The sequence below is a fragment of the Eurosta solidaginis genome, chromosome 4 (assembly GCF_040869045.1).
Source record: "Eurosta solidaginis isolate ZX-2024a chromosome 4, ASM4086904v1, whole genome shotgun sequence".
Lineage (NCBI taxonomy): Eukaryota > Metazoa > Arthropoda > Insecta > Diptera > Tephritidae > Eurosta > Eurosta solidaginis.
In genome coordinates, this window is record NC_090322.1 from 169,951,921 (window position 1) to 169,967,504 (window position 15,584).

The following is a 15,584-nucleotide window of genomic DNA, read 5'->3' on the forward strand; positions in this document are numbered from 1 at the left end:
AGCATCGGCATGGCAGAATGTATTATATATTGACGGCATAAAGCGCTTGCCAATTTTTTCGCATCCGATAGCACTTTATCGCTAAAAACCACGGATAATTTGTAAGTTTACCAACACCGGCAGCGATGTTACAGTTCTTTAGGTGTTTCTCCCGCTTGTGTTTGTCTAAAAGCTGCCTGATGCGTTCGCATGATACTCGCCAGGGTCTTGCTGTCTTACAAGGTCACGTTATCTCGCTACAGTTGCGGCCACCGTTGAAAATTTGCCCAGATTTACGGAATTCTTGGCTTACGCAGATGACGTTTCAGGTATCACTAGTGAAAAGTGCCTTCCAACGATTACCTCTTTGATGAATCGGGCGCTTCGGATATACATACGAGGCGTCTAATGTCGGGTTGACAGCCAACGCAGAGAAGGCGGATATGGTCTTGTTTACTAGTCCTTATTTGGTGGACAGCCACACAAAAAAGCACATACCTCAAAAAACTAGAGGGGGTATACAGGCTATCAATGCCTAGCATCACGAGAGCCCCGATGGCTGTATGATGACTGTATACCATTCTACACATTCCACCTGTAGACCAAGTAACAAAGAACATAGCGTTAAAGACAGCAACGAGGCTCAGTGCCCAGGGGCAGCTTGAGCGCAGACCATACGGCCATAGTAGTATAGCATCGTCAGACATTTAGAAAAATACGTTAATATTGGGTTTCAGGGCGTATGGGAATAGATGGTAGTGAAAATGCGGATGAACTAGCTAAAAAGAGCACATCCCTCGAAACGTTTTCGTTAGACTAACAAAGTTACTCCTATCATAAAAAAAAGAGACTGGAGGCTCATGTCAGGTATTCTAACTGGACACCGCTTTCTCGCGTCGCATGTCTTTAAATTAGACTTGGTCAGGGATAGCAGATGTAGAAAGTGCGGGTTGGAAGAGGAAATGATCGAGCACGATTTGTGCTCGTCCCCTGGGCTTGCTAGGCTAAGACTCCAGCTATTAGGAGTGATACAGCTGTCAGTTCTAGAAGCAGCAAGTGGCATAGGTTCTAAAAAGCCTTCTCGGGTTGTCGTTAAACAAACTTCTGGTAACACTACGGACTCATTCAGTCTATGTGAGGTCCTCATGGACCGGCCAGTTCAACCTAACCTAACCTCCGGAACTCTTCCAGCGAGAATGAAATTAGCCGACGGGATTCAATGACCTTTAGGAAAGCACGTTCCCCTTGACGGACACCAATCGGGATTGGGAGGACAGCGAAAAGATTATCTATATAGTACAACTACAAGATGTAGTTTCGTACGAGTTTTTTGTCAACACATCGGTCATCGCCGGAGTGCGGGTTCGGGTCCCACTTCCGGGCGAAAAGTCTAGTCCGTTCTAATGTCGCGTTTCTCAATTTTTACCAAAATATATAATGAAATAAAATTAAAAATGGCTTCAAAATATGTCCTCATACAGTAACAACAACAAGCAATTTAAGGATTTTAATGAATTCCCAATTAGACCGGACCGGTTGAAGAAGTTGAAAATTTAAATTGTACGCACCTTATTTTGTTACTGGGTTTGAGCAAAGGAGACCTTTATGATTCCGGTTGTTTGTCAGGATGTTCCGAGCTGAACTTTACATTTTTTTATTAAGTCTATTTCTCACACAACCTGAGCTTAAAGGTTCGGTTATGCGATTTTGTGATTGAGATCAGGGTTTTGTATACTTATCTTAGCCATTTTTGGACCCTTTTAAATCAATGAGATAATTCGCCATATCGCTTTGCATAATGGAAGGAAGGTCCAAAGTTACTCACAAAATAGGAAGCAGATGACTATCCAACTTCGATCCATCCGTGAACAAGTTAACCGGTCCCCTTCCCCAGATGAGTCCACTTCTCCATTCCTCTCTCCTGGGCATGACTGCGGTGAAGGTTGTATAGGGAGCAGTTATCGGCATACAGAAGTCCGTATTGTCAGGAATAAAGTCGAACCTGGTAAGAAGGCTAGAGTGTCCGAAGTCAGAAAGCCCACAGCCCATGTCACCAACGACCGGGCCCCGGCCGCCTTTCCCGCAATATCTACTGGATAAATGTTCAGCATGACATTCAGTGTCAAGGTAGGTGTTGTTTTAAGAGCGCCGCTGACACCGCCTAGCACCGTCCGTTATACTGACACTAACATTTTGGTTGTGGCAGTGTCCAGTGCATTCCATAAGACCAGCACCCATAGAGCAGAATTGGCTTGACTACCATCTGATAAAGCCAGTGTACTACTCCTGGCGAGAGCCCCCATCTCTTTCCGATAGCCCCCCTGCAGCAGTACAAGGCAACCACGGCCTTCTTGGCCCTATCTTCCACATCGTGTATCCAGGACAGTTTGTTGTCCAAAACAATCCCCAAATATTTAACCCTATCCGAAAGTACCAACGGTACCCCTCCAATCGAGTGAGTTCTGAAATAGGGCTTCTTATATCTCCTGGTAAAAAGAACCAGTTCCGTTTCTCCCGGTTGACCGCCAGTCCACATGATTCAGCCCACCTAGCCACAGTATTCAGGTAGCCCTGCAGAACATCGCGCAGGACGCAAGAGAACGTGACCTAGCTTGACACTTCGAGCCTAGAGAATCCCATATTAAAAATCCTAGCTTGGATATTATGCGGCTGGTAAATGAACACAAATGTGTCAAACGGGAAAAGCATTTAAAGAAACCTCTACGCGGGTGTTGATGAACCGTGGTCAACCGTCAAATCCTTGTCTAATCCGTCAACACATAATGATAAGACATCCATTCCCTTTGGGAATGAAACTTTGTCGGACACGAAGACATGCGCGAGCAATTTTTAATGCATCCTTCAGTAGACAAAGTAAGACGTCGTGCAAACAGACAGGAACATGAACACAAACACGACGTGTCACCCATTACCATCACCCCACAGAAGTTGAAGAAGGCATCAAAAAGGCCAAGCCCTCTAAATCAATAGGCCCAGACTGAGTAGCCACGTCAATGCTAAAAACCTTAGTGCTGCAAGAATAAATTGCCTTCAACCTTTCGTTGAAGTCCTTTTTCATTCCCGAAATATGGAAAATGGAAAGGATAATTTCACTACTAACGCCTGAGAAACCAGCTAACGATGGAAGGTCAAACGCCATAAACACTCATATAAATTACAGGCTAAATCAGGAAAAAAAAATTTAAAAAATTTAAGGCGCGATAAGCTCCGAAGAGATCTAAGGCCGAGCTTATCTTCCAATTTGCGTCGTGCTCCTCTTGATTTTCCCTACAAATTGGCCGGACGAGACCTGCATGTTTTATGCCGACTCCCAACGGCATCTGCAAGGCAGATGAGTTTTCACTGAGAGCTTTTCATGGCAGAAATACATTCGGAGTGCTTGCCAAACACTGCCGAGGGGCGACCCCGCTTAGAAAAATGTTCTTCTAATTGAAAAACCTTATTTCTAAAATTTTGATGTTGCTTTGCCCGGGGTGCGAACCCAGGGCATACGGTGTGGTAGGCGGAGCACGCTACCATCACACCACGGTGGCCGTAAATCAGGAAAAACTCCATCATAAAAGGATGCTCGTGGCACTCTTAACACATTCAACCACGAAACTCTACTCCAGCCCCCAGCGGGTTAGGGGGTTATAATATACCCGCGGTAGGTATGCTTGTCGTAAGAGACGACTAAAATACCAGATTCAAGGGGTTGTGTAGCGCAACCCTTTCAGGTGGCCAGCGCAATATATAGCTTCTACAAACCCAATTTCCAACCTCACCTATCCGCGGCGAATCCTGTTTCATCAACAACAGAGGCTCTGGCGACCCCAAACTCCTCATGGATCTAGGTATGGTATGGCATGTGGTCATAACAAATCGTTCCCGAGATGGTCGGGCTTGGTACCGGAACGTACCGGATCTGCATCCGGCAAAGGACCATCAACATTCGATAACACTCCCCAAGGCCTTCGGGGAGTGTTGTTGTTGTTGTAGCGATAAGGTTGCTCCCCGAAGGCTTTGGGGAGTGTTATCGATGTGATGGTCCTTTGCCGGATACAAATCCGGTACGCTACGGTACCATAGCACCATTAGATAGATAGATGTTGTGAGGTTAAGCACTGCGACCTATTGGTCTATTGTGCCCTCATTCTCTTTACAACACTTCATCCAAGCCGAGTTCTCTGAGAAAATCCAGAATGGTTCTTGGCTTCAGAGAATGTATGTGACTATTTTCTAATTTGGATGATCCTAGGATCCTAAGCCTTCGTCTCGCGACTGCATCACATTCCTTCAGGATGTGTTCTGCAGACTCATCTTCGGCATCACAGAATCGACAGAGGCTACTAGCCGATATACCCAATTTATGCATATGGTTCTTTAGCCTACAGTGACCTGTGAGTATACCTGTTAAAAACCTAAGGCTGCTTTTTGGGAGATTAATCATAGCCTTATATCGCTTTGAGTTGTACCCTCCTATTAGTGCCTTTGCCCGCCGAAGTCCTGGACTTTCACGCCAGTGTTGTTCTCTGAGGCACGCCTCCTTTTGTCTAAATTCCTCCCTTATTGTATGTGACCCTATTGGGGCCATAGGCTCGGGACCTATTGGCTTTCCGGCCGCTGCCAACCTGGCAAGCTCGTCCGCTCGCTCGTTACCATCCACTCCTCTGTGTCCAGGTACCCATGCTAGACGGATGGTGTTATTAACTCCTAGGTAGGTTGAACTGGCCGGTCCATGAGGACCTCACATAGACTGATTGAGTCCGTAGTGTTAACAGAAGTTTGTTTTAACGACCAAACTGAAAAACCCTATCAAAAACCAGGACCTATGTTATAAAATAACTCCGTCCTCTTGGCAAATACTAGAAGCTTCCTAGGACTTAAGCCACTTGCTGCTTCTAGATCTGACAGCTGTATCACTCCTAATAGCTGGAGTCTTAGCCTGGCAAGTGCAGGGCACGAGCACAGAACGTGCTCGATCGTTTCCTTCTCCAACCCGCACTTCCTACACCTGCTATCACTGACCAAGCCTAATTTAAAGGCATGTGACGCCAGAAGGCAGTGTCCAGTCAGAATACCCGTCATGAGTCTACAGTCCTCTCTTTTTAATGATAGAAGCAACTGTGTTAGTCTAAGGTTGTAAGACCTACACATAATCTTCGACACTTTACAGCCCCGCGCTTGAACCCACGCCTTTTCTGCTTGGTCGATCATGTGCACCTCTCGCATTCGCTTAATCTCGCCCAATCTAATTGGGACGTCTACGGAGCAAGCTTCAAGGGATGCGCCCTTTTTAGCTAATTCGTCCGCTTTTTCATTCCCATCTATTCCCATATGCCCTGGGACCCAATATAGATGTATGCTTCTCCCTGTCCCGATTCTCTCCAGAGACTGCTTACTCTCTAACACGCATTTAGATGCTGTACTATGCGAGATTATTGCCTTAATTGCTGCTTGACTGTCAATATAAAAGTTAACACGGTTGCAGCTTAAGCTATTCTCTTCCAGGGTTTCTACTGCTTTGGTTACGACTAATATTTCCGCTTGGAAAACGCTACAGTAATCCGGCAGCCTGTAGGATCTGCTTAATTCCGGATCAGCGAGGTATACCGCAGACCCTACTCCTTCCACTATTTTGGAACCATCGGTGTACACATGTATCGCCTCGTCCGCCATTTGCGCACCCTTGCGCCAACCGTCCACCTCTATTGTGGCCTTAAGATCTCCCTCAAAGTGCAGGTAGGGAATCATGTAGTCTGTTCGTCTTGTGACTGAGGACGCTATACTACTATGGCCATATGGTCGGCGCTCAAGCTGCCCCGAAGCATCGAGCCTGGTTGCGGTCGTTAACTCTTTGTTCTTTGCTACCAGGTCTACAGGTGGAATGTGCAGAATGGCATATAGTGCAGCCGTCGGGGTTGTTTTCAGGGCTCCCGTAATGCAAAGCATCGATAGTCTGCATACCCCCTCTAATTTTTTGAGGTATGTTGTTTTTTGTGTGGCTTTCCACCAAACAAGAACTCCATAGTATAGAATAGGGCTTACAATCGCTGTAAAAACCCAATCAGAAAGAGAGGGCGATAGGCCCCACGTACACCCCAGCATTCTTTTACATGCATAGAGTGCCGTTGAGGCCTTCTTGACCCTCTCCTCCAAGTTGAGCTTCCATGACAGCTTACTGTCTAGGATGATTCCTAGATATTTTGTGCAAGGTTTCTCCTGTAAGGTCACCGCTCCTAACTTAGGCCTGGTCCAATTTGGGACCTTGTACCTCTTTGTAAACAAGACCATATCCGTCTTCTCCGCATTGACTTTCAGCCCGACATTAGATGCCCAGGTATGAATATCCCGAAGCGCCCGATCCATCAAAGAACTAATCGTTGGAAGGCATTTTCCACTTATGACAATTGCAACGTCATCTGCGTAAGCCGTAAGTTTTACGGGTCCCTCATCGAATTGCCTGAGCAGTTGGTTGATGACCAGTGTCCACAGCAGAGGTGATAGCACCCCTCCCTGCGGCGTGCCCCTGTCCACTGATTTCGTGGCCTCGTACAATCCCCATTGTGATGTAATCTTTCTGCAATTTAACATGCAGCCGATCCATCTGATTAAGGCAGGATGTACTTTAATGTAATTAAGACCATCCATAATCGCCCATTTTGCAACATTATTTAAAGCCCCGGCAATGTCCAAGAAGACTCCTAGAGCATACTCCTTATATTCCAGGGATTTCTCTATGCTTATTACCACCCTATGCAATGCGGTGTCTACCGACTTGCCTTTGGTGTACGCATGCTGTGTTGTGGAGAGCAGCTTTTCATCCACGTTGGACTTTATGTACACATCTATCAGCCTCTCAAAGGTTTTGAGCAGAAATGATGTTAAGCTAATGGGTCTATAGTCTTTGGGATACACGTGACCGATCTTCCCCGCCTTTGGTAGAAAAGCTACACGAGCAGTTCTCCAAGAGTGCGGTACATGATTCAGTCTTATGCACCCATCGAATATTATTTTAAGCCATTCCACGACCGCCCTACTTGAGACTTGTAGCATGGCCGGGAATATACCATCTGGGCCCGGCGATTTAAACTTAGAAAACGTCTTCACTGCCCACTCGATCTTGGTATCGGTCACCAAGCCCGGCACCACTAGCTCCGTGATCGAAGTGTGAGTGATGTCTGCTGGTTCTTCTAAACCGTCTCCCGATGGGAAATGTGTATCGAGAAGCACGTCAAGGGATTCCTCACTATCACGTGACCATTCCCCGTTCTCTTTCTTTATTAGTCCCTGGACTATGTTTCCCTTTGCTAGGACTTTTTTCAACCGTGCTGTTTCACTGGAGCACTCTATGTCCGTACAGAAACTTTTCCATGAGTTTCTCTTCGCCCTGGTAATTTCACGCTTGTAGATCCTCAGTAGATCCCTGTACTCGTCCGGACACGCTTCGCTTTCCGCGGTCTTTGCGAGTTTAAACATTTCTTTTACCTGTCTTCTTAGAAGATTCAGCTCATTGCTCCACCATGGCGGCTTTGCTTTTCCTCTGAATCTTCTTAGAGGGCAAGCTTTGTTATACGCAGTCATAAGCGTCCTTGTTAGGAATTCATTCGACTCCTCCAGTTCCTCTACATTAGCAACCTCTTTGGGTTGTCCCAGTTTCGTTTCTACATGTTTCTGGAATTTAGTCCAATTCGTTGCCCTAGGGTTTCTAAAGGTTCCTCCCTTCTCTACCCTCTTTAGTGGGATGCTGAAGCTTATATACGCATGGTCGGAGAAGGATGGTCTATCGAGAACCATCCAATCATACCTTGATATATCACGCTCGGAGCTCAATGTAATATCCAGAACATTGCTGGATGTTGGACCAATGTATGTAGGAACATTTCCCCTGTTGGCTATCTGCAAATTGGTTTGCAGGATGTAACAAAATAGAGATTCGCCTCTCTCGTTCGTATCTGCTCCTCCCCACGCATTGTGGTGCGCATTTGCATCTGCGCCTATGACCAACCGCCCTTTGCGCCCTTCCTCCTGTACTAGCCTTTTGCACTCCATCGGTGGAACCTCCGCAGCATGGGCCATGTAGCAGGACGCCAGGATAAATGCCTGCTTATTCTCTTGCTCAACGGCCACCGCTAAGAGATCCTCGGTGGTGTAATTAGGCAGCATATATGAATGCAGCTGTTTCCTTACCATTACTACAGCTCGCACCCGTCCTTCCGTTTGTGCGTAGTAAACGCCAAACCCACGCGCGCTAAGTCCAGAAACCTTTCCTCCCGATGAGAGCCACGGCTCCTGGATCAGCGCCACGTCAAACGAACCCTCCTCAAGGGTTAGGAGGAGTTCGCTCGACGCCACTTTACTGTGTTGGAGGTTTATCTGTAGGACTCGCAGCACCATTGGGCTGTTTGTCCCCCTCCAGCACCGTCGTCTTGACGTCGTCGTCCTCCTCTTGCCCTTTTGGTTTAGAGTATTCGAGGCCCCCTTCAGCCCCTCGTGAATGTTGTGCCGTGTGTTCCCCTGTGCGAGTCACAGCACCATTTAGCGGTTGGTCCTCTTCTAGCACGTTCGTGGTGACGTCGGGGACCTCCACCTGTCTTTTTTCCCTTAGGCTTCTGAGGTCCTTTTCGACTTCGCCGACTTCCAGCGTGTTAGGATTTTTATCCTCGGGACTTCTTTTCCTGAGTCGCATGTAAATTTTGCCAGTGCCAAAGGACATTTTGCCAAGCTGCGTGTACAAAATATCCTCCGCCTGCTTGTTTATTTGGAAGATGTAGAACTGACCATCCTCGGTAGGCCGAGATACAGTAAGTACCTTCCAATCCTGTGTCGGTATGTTCGGATTCTGATTCTGCAGAAGTCGCAGTGTATCCTCCGACTTCATCACGCATGGTATCCATACCTTAACTTTTGGTACCGTGGGGATTTGCGCTTTATCCACCACCTCAAACCGCGCATTCGTGCCTTGCCTTTGGAGGTTTGGAACGACTTCCTCCAGCCACCGCAAGCTCGCGATGTTGTCGCACGCTATCATCTTCACACCATTATACCATCCCCCCGAATCAAAGGTTGGAAGGGGCTTACTTGGTTGTTCCCGCATCATCTTAAGCATTAAGCTAATAAGCTCCCTTTCCACAGATCTCCACCTTTCAGTAGTCATTTGTCCGAACGGACTGCTACGATCAACCAGCGCCACAGTCAGTGACTGCTTTGCCACATCACTCATCTTCTCGGGATAAGCAGGAGTCTTAGTGTTATCTCCCTTTGGAACCTCCGAGAACACCGGAGTCTTCGCGTTAACTCCCTTTAGCGCCTCCGAGAAAGCCGGAGTCTTAGCGTTATCTCCCTTTGGCTTATCTCCTACTTCCGTAGTTGGAACTTCCCTCTGACTGGCAGCTTTCGAGGTAGTTGCTACCTCGCTATTGGAACCCATCTGTTTTACAGCTTTGGGCCTACTTGTCTTGTCTATGCGACTGCCCTGCCTCGCGGCTCTAGGACTGGGTCCTTTCTGCCTCTTGAAAGCAGGCTTGTCGCCTTCTGCCGAACGTTGCCTCTTCATTCTGCCATTCGACGCTTCTTCCTCCTCGTACCGGTTGCAGAACCGAGGGTTTCTCGCAGCAAACCTTTTGAACTGCCTTCGACCTACTTCTACCGCTTCATGGGCCCATTCCAAGCGCTCGATCTCCACTTCTGTTGGGTCGACCACTGCTCCCAAGCGTTGCACAATTCTTAGTGCTGCACGGTACTGCGAGAGAACTCTTTTACTTCCTCTGCTCCGTACCCTTCTCCACTCGTCTACTCCGTTTTCATTTGTGTGCTTCTCCAACACGGAGTTCATTGAATCAGCACTACTCTCGCTCCCCGAGTCCGACGCATCGCTTAATTCGTATTTGTCGTCCTTGGATTGCGACTCAGTCCTCCTCTTTACATCCTCCTTATTACATTCAGGTAATGAGTTGTTCATCTTGGTCGTACGACCACCTGCCCGACAAGGCGGGCTCAGCGGTCCAGTATTATATACGGGGAAAGAACCGTCCGCCACAGCAGCGCCCCTTACTGCGGTAAACCCATAACTACTTCCCGAGATGGCCCGGTATCGGGAAGGCTCCGTTCGAATACAGCCGAATTTATCCCCTGGCTGCAAATCGTCCAATAGGCACGGTCCGCATAACACCCTGGATTAGGGGGTTGGCAGTTCTTGGTCACCGACACATCTATCAGCCTCTCAAAGGTTTTGAGCAGAAATGATGTTAAGCTAATGGGTCTATAGTCTTTGGGATACACGTGACCGATCTTCCCCGCCTTTGGTAGAAAAGCTACACGAGCAGTTCTCCAAGAGTGCGGTACATGATTCAGTCTTATGCACCCATCGAATATTATTTTAAGCCATTCCACGACCGCCCTACTTGAGACTTGTAGCATGGCCGGGAATATACCATCTGGGCCCGGCGATTTAAACTTAGAAAACGTCTTCACTGCCCACTCGATCTTGGTATCGGTCACCAAGCCCGGCACCACTAGCTCCGTGATCGAAGTGTGAGTGATGTCTGCTGGTTCTTCTAAACCGTCTCCCGATGGGAAATGTGTATCGAGAAGCACGTCAAGGGATTCCTCACTATCACGTGACCATTCCCCGTTCTCTTTCTTTATTAGTCCCTGGACTATGTTTCCCTTTGCTAGGACTTTTTTCAACCGTGCTGTTTCACTGGAGCACTCTATGTCCGTACAGAAACTTTTCCATGAGTTTCTCTTCGCCCTGGTAATTTCACGCTTGTAGATCCTCAGTAGATCCCTGTACTCGTCCGGACACGCTTCGCTTTCCGCGGTCTTTGCGAGTTTAAACATTTCTTTTACCTGTCTTCTTAGAAGACTCAGCTCATTGCTCCACCATGGCGGCTTTGCTTTTCCTCTGAATCTTCTTAGAGGGCAAGCTTTGTTATACGCAGTCATAAGCGTCCTTGTTAGGAATTCATTCGACTCCTCCAGTTCCTCTACATTAGCAACCTCTTTGGGTTGTCCCAGTTTCGTTTCTACATGTTTCTGGAATTTAGTCCAATTCGTTGCCCTAGGGTTTCTAAAGGTTCCTCCCTTCTCTACCCTCTTTAGTGGGATGCTGAAGCTTATATACGCATGGTCGGAGAAGGATGGTCTATCGAGAACCATCCAATCATACCTTGATATATCACGCTCGGAGCTCAATGTAATATCCAGAACATTGCTGGATGTTGGACCAATGTATGTAGGAACATTTCCCCTGTTGGCTATCTGCAAATTGGTTTGCAGGATGTAACAAAATAGAGATTCGCCTCTCTCGTTCGTATCTGCTCCTCCCCACGCATTGTGGTGCGCATTTGCATCTGCGCCTATGACCAACCGCCCTTTGCGCCCTTCCTCCTGTACTAGCCTTTTGCACTCCATCGGTGGAACCTCCGCAGCATGGGCCATGTAGCAGGACGCCAGGATAAATGCCTGCTTATTCTTTTGCTCAACGGCCACCGCTAAGAGATCCTCGGTGGTGTAATTAGGCAGCATATATGAATGCAGCTGTTTCCTTACCATTACTACAGCTCGCACCCGTCCTTCCGTTTGTGCGTAGTAAACGCCAAACCCACGCGCGCTAAGTCCAGAAACCTTTCCTCCCGATGAGAGCCACGGCTCCTGGATCAGCGCCACGTCAAACGAACCCTCCTCAAGGGTTAGGAGGAGTTCGCTCGACGCCACTTTACTGTGTTGGAGGTTTATCTGTAGGACTCGCAGCACCATTGGGCTGTTTGTCCCCCTCCAGCACCGTCGTCTTGACGTCGTCGTCCTCCTCTTGCCCTTTTGGTTTAGAGTATTCGAGGCCCCCTTCAGCCCCTCGTGAATGTTGTGCCGTGTGTTCCCCTGTGCGAGTCACAGCACCATTTAGCGGTTGGTCCTCTTCTAGCACGTTCGTGGTGACGTCGGGGACCTCCACCTGTCTTTTTTCCCTTAGGCTTCTGAGGTCCTTTTCGACTTCGCCGACTTCCAGCGTGTTAGGATTTTTATCCTCGGGACTTCTTTTCCTGAGTCGCATGTAAATTTTGCCAGTGCCAAAGGACATTTTGCCAAGCTGCGTGTACAAAATATCCTCCGCCTGCTTGTTTATTTGGAAGATGTAGAACTGACCATCCTCGGTAGGCCGAGATACAGTAAGTACCTTCCAATCCTGTGTCGGTATGTTCGGATTCTGATTCTGCAGAAGTCGCAGTGTATCCTCCGACTTCATCACGCATGGTATCCATACCTTAACTTTTGGTACCGTGGGGATTTGCGCTTTATCCACCACCTCAAACCGCGCATTCGTGCCTTGCCTTTGGAGGTTTGGAACGACTTCCTCCAGCCACCGCAAGCTCGCGATGTTGTCGCACGCTATCATCTTCACACCATTATACCATCCCCCCGAATCAAAGGTTGGAAGGGGCTTACTTGGTTGTTCCCGCATCATCTTAAGCATTAAGCTAATAAGCTCCCTTTCCACAGATCTCCACCTTTCAGTAGTCATTTGTCCGAACGGACTGCTACGATCAACCAGCGCCACAGTCAGTGACTGCTTTGCCACATCACTCATCTTCTCGGGATAAGCAGGAGTCTTAGTGTTATCTCCCTTTGGAACCTCCGAGAACACCGGAGTCTTCGCGTTAACTCCCTTTAGCGCCTCCGAGAAAGCCGGAGTCTTAGCGTTATCTCCCTTTGGCTTATCTCCTACTTCCGTAGTTGGAACTTCCCTCTGACTGGCAGCTTTCGAGGTAGTTGCTACCTCGCTATTGGAACCCATCTGTTTTACAGCTTTGGGCCTACTTGTCTTGTCTATGCGACTGCCCTGCCTCGCGGCTCTAGGACTGGGTCCTTTCTGCCTCTTGAAAGCAGGCTTGTCGCCTTCTGCCGAACGTTGCCTCTTCATTCTGCCATTCGACGCTTCTTCCTCCTCGTACCGGTTGCAGAACCGAGGGTTTCTCGCAGCAAACCTTTTGAACTGCCTTCGACCTACTTCTACCGCTTCATGGGCCCATTCCAAGCGCTCGATCTCCACTTCTGTTGGGTCGACCACTGCTCCCAAGCGTTGCACAATTCTTAGTGCTGCACGGTACTGCGAGAGAACTCTTTTACTTCCTCTGCTCCGTACCCTTCTCCACTCGTCTACTCCGTTTTCATTTGTGTGCTTCTCCAACACGGAGTTCATTGAATCAGCACTACTCTCGCTCCCCGAGTCCGACGCATCGCTTAATTCGTATTTGTCGTCCTTGGATTGCGACTCAGTCCTCCTCTTTACATCCTCCTTATTACATTCAGGTAATGAGTTGTTCATCTTGGTCGTACGACCACCTGCCCGACAAGGCGGGCTCAGCGGTCCAGTATTATATACGGGGAAAGAACCGTCCGCCACAGCAGCGCCCCTTACTGCGGTAAACCCATAACTACTTCCCGAGATGGCCCGGTATCGGGAAGGCTCCGTTCGAATACAGCCGAATTTATCCCCTGGCTGCAAATCGTCCAATAGGCACGGTCCGCATAACACCCTGGATTAGGGGGTTGGCAGTTCTTGGTCACCGACATCCCGCCGCCCTCCTATGAGGCGAAACGGCGTAGATGTCAGTCCTAAACAGCTCCGCCTCATAGTCGGGCGCTATGGAGTTCGGCTAAGCCCTCACACCAACGACAAGGTGCCTACCCTAGTGAGGGTATTAACTCCTAGACTGTTTAACCTCTCTACGCACTCAAGGACTATTGATGATTTAATCTCAACTGAAGATAATGCCTTGAGTGCAGCTTGACTGTCGCTGAGTATAGCGATTTTCTCGTTGGTATATCCCCGCTGTAAAATTATCTCTGCACACCGGCTTATGGCGACAACTTCGGCTTGGAAGATGCACGGATATTTTCCGAGTGGAAGGGACATTTTGGTTCGGGGGCCGAAGATCCCCGCTCCTATGCCCTCCGGCGTCTTCGAGCCATCGGTGTACCATATTATAGTATGTTCCTGGTGAATCGCTTCAATCCTGGAAGTGTCCCACGTGCATTTGTTCCCCAGCTCTATTTTGAAGCGCTTCTCAAACTTAATTATCTTCCTCGTATCATCTCTGGGAAGTTGGATAAGTGGAATCTGTTCCTGCAGCTTCGCCATGCTCCGTGACTGTATCACTTTACCCCTTCCATATCCCTCGTTAGCTATGTTTACTAAAGTTCTTCTGGCTGCCTTATCAATTATTATATGTAGAGGCGTTAACTCAAGCAGCACCTCTATTGCTGCCGTCGGGCATGTTCGCATAGATCCCGTAATGCAGACACACGCTAAGCGTTGAAGCTTCGTGAGTGATTTTTGTACGGTCACCATGGTTTCCCTTGATGCCCACGCAACTGCTCCGTACACTATGATAGGTCTCACTATCATAGTGTACATCCATCTTAGGATCTTTGGGCTGCATCCCCAGGATCTTCCTGCAATACGTCTGCACACCATTATTGCTCTTGTAGCCTTTGATATGGTATTGTCGACGTGTTTCCTCCATAAGAGCTTAGAGTCAAACGTGACTCCCAAGTATTTCACCTCAGTCGTGTACTCCATCTGTACTCCATCCATTGTGATTTGCCTAATCCCTTCCAGTTTTCTTTTCCTGGTAAAGGGCACAATGGATGTCTTGTTAGGGTTGATACTTAGCCCTACCTCATTACACCATTCTTTCGTTAGCCTCAATGCCCTTTGCATTATGTCGCAAAGGGTGCTCTCAAATTTGCCCCTTACAATGATAACAATATCATCCGCGTACCCCTGACATCGGATTCCGTTTTCTGAGAGCCTCTGTAGAAGTTCATCTACTACCAGGCTCCACAGCAGGGGTGACAGGACGCCCCCTTGTGGACATCCTTTCGTTGTTTTGATCTCTACTGTACCGTCCCCACTTGAGGTTTCGGCAGTCCTCGTACGCAATAAGGCGTTTATCCACATAGGGATTGGACGTTGTATCTCTCTTCTCTCGAGTGCCCGATTCACACTTTCGTGTGTCGTGTTGTCGAAAGCCCCCTCTATGTCCAAAAATGCGCATAGCGTTATCTCCCCGCACTCGAACGCATTTTGGATTTCTGTGGACAGTTGATACAATGCAGTTTCTGTCGACCTGCCTGTCCTATATGCATGCTGATCTCGATGTAGTGGCATTCTATCGAGAGCCTTTGATCTAATCTCGTGGTCTACAATTTTCTCCATTGCTTTCAGAGCAAAGGATGTCAGGCTTATAGGCCTAAAGGACTTTGGGCTAGAGTAGTCCTTTTTTGCCACTTTAGGTATAAAGACCACTTTTGCTCTTCTCAACACTGTTGGGATGTATGCCAGTGCGAGGCTATCCCTCATAATCCTGGCCAGGTGTGGGATCAATTCCTCTCCCTGCTGCAGAAAGGCTGGATATATGCCATCCACTCCCGGAGATTTGTAGCTCTGGAAAGACCTTACTGCCCACTTAACTGTACTGTCACTGAAGAGTCCTTTGGCGAGGTTCCAATCTGTGGGTGTCGGTCTTAACTCTCGAACCTCCTCCGGCGAGGTTTCCGAGGATGCGTCCGGGAAGTGCGCTGCAAGCAGGGCATGTGCTCTT